Below are 1,777 nucleotides of genomic sequence, written 5' to 3' on the forward strand. Positions count from 1 at the left end.
GAATGAATAGATGAAGGAGAAGATATTCAAGTATTAAGTTGCAAATTAAAGAGGAGTGAGAAATGGCAGCTCCTCTTTCTCTAAATTTTTAAAAATCCTTCCCGACTAGGTCCTCATACCACAGAACAACAAAACAGCTTTCATTTTAGAAGATATCACTGATCCCTTGCAAATACTAAGTGATAATAGATAATGAAATGTTTTTTTCAAAGCCAGATGAATAAATGAAGCAATTAGCCCATAGATTCTGGCTCCTAAGCTAGAGAGTGTAGGTGGTGGTACAGAATGCACTGTCCTGCTTTTCCAGCCCAAGTGAACAGTGAGTGGCCTGGCAGGCTCTGGTCATTTCCTTCACAGCTGGCTCAGTACCTGGTTGCTTGCAAGGATGACTCCTGGCCATCAAACTAAAGTCTTGGTTTCAGACTGGCCTGTTCCCCAGCACCTTTATAGCTGCACTAAAATAGGGCTAGGCAGGGAACACTTCTGAAACAATGAAAAGGGCAAGGCACAGATGATAATCTTGGCATAACAATATTTAGAATGTGTCAGAGGCCATGGTCAGCCCTTCCCACGGTTTTTCTCATAGAATCCTCACCACAACTCTAGGAGGAATATTCCATCTGTATTTTAAAGACAAGGAAGTTGAGGGTGCAATGCAACCTGAACAATTTTGTTTAAGAATCAGAATTCTCTTCTTTTGCAGACTGTTTTCCCTCAGCAGTCTTCCTTGAGAGCGCTGGGACGTTCTGTGGAAGTCAGGGCCCCTGTGCTGCAGCCCTTGCTTGAAGGGGGCGGGGGGACCTAAAGATGGGAGACAAATGGCTCCCAAAGTTAGGACTGGACTGAGATTTGAAGCTATATCACGAGATTCTAATATCCCATTCTCCCTCCACATACTGTACCGGAAACCTTACCTCCAGGAGAAGGATGCTACTGATGAATAAAAACAGCCTCTCCCAAGAGGCCTCAAAGGTAAGGCACTCATTACTCTGGATAATTTAAAACGGTTCAGGGCTCTGAAGCTCAATGGCTACAATCACCCAAGGATGGCCTTGCTTTTAGGCAAGTTTGTTAATTCAAGCGGGGCAGAAGCCTAAACACTCTAATATAGCACTTTCTTCCACTTTGTTCCTGCGCACACCCAAGTGGCAGTGGACCAAGTGACTGGAAAAGTGCGGTGAGCCCTTAGGTGCGGACCACATTTCAAAGGGCCAGCACGCAGCTCCCAGGGTGCAGTGCTCCGCCAGGGGTCAGTAAGCTCCGCCCATTGGGCCAAACCTGGCCACGCCCACCCTTTACCAGCTCCCTTTTCCCTGCGCCCACCCAGTACTCGGTGCCCACGCTGTTTTCCCACTCCAGAGGCAAAGTCCAGTGGTGGCAACAGAGACTGTAGGGCCTACACGTGGAAAACAGTTGCCAACCAGTCCTTTACAGAGGAAAGTTTGCCGATCCCTGCTTTGAATCTCAAATGATAAAAAGTGCAAGAGCCTTGTCCTTCCTCCGCCACCAAGGTCCCCAGGGACCCTGGGGAGAGCTTGTGGCTGCCTCTTGCGGCTGTATCTAGGGGAAATCATTCAGGCCTCCTTCCTAGTATCTCAGCATCCCGAGTATGCAGGAAGGATGCCGCTTGTGGCGTGGAAGCTGTATTTGTTGCATCATTGCAGGGAGAGAGGTGTTTTTTTTTTTTTTTTTAAATAAATACTGGCTCTGTTTTATATTTGTTTATACATTCATGAAAGGTAATTATGATGCATAATCCAGAGATGACAAAGCTATT

The 1,777-nt window shown here is 46.7% G+C and overlaps 1 long non-coding RNA gene across 1 annotated transcript; it reads right to left on the reverse strand.

Annotated features, from left to right (window-relative positions):
- Nucleotides 1-515: 515 nt before the first annotated feature.
- On the reverse strand, nucleotides 516-1,510 carry LOC143684341 (uncharacterized). Its single transcript, XR_013175997.1, has 2 exons — nucleotides 915-1,510; nucleotides 516-801 (listed from the first exon to the last, which is right to left on the reverse strand). It is a non-coding gene; the product is annotated as an uncharacterized LOC143684341 (long non-coding RNA).
- Nucleotides 1,511-1,777: the final 267 nt, after the last annotated feature.

This window comes from Tamandua tetradactyla, chromosome 1 (genome assembly GCF_023851605.1).
Source record: "Tamandua tetradactyla isolate mTamTet1 chromosome 1, mTamTet1.pri, whole genome shotgun sequence".
In the NCBI taxonomy this organism is placed as follows: Eukaryota; Metazoa; Chordata; class Mammalia; order Pilosa; family Myrmecophagidae; genus Tamandua; species Tamandua tetradactyla.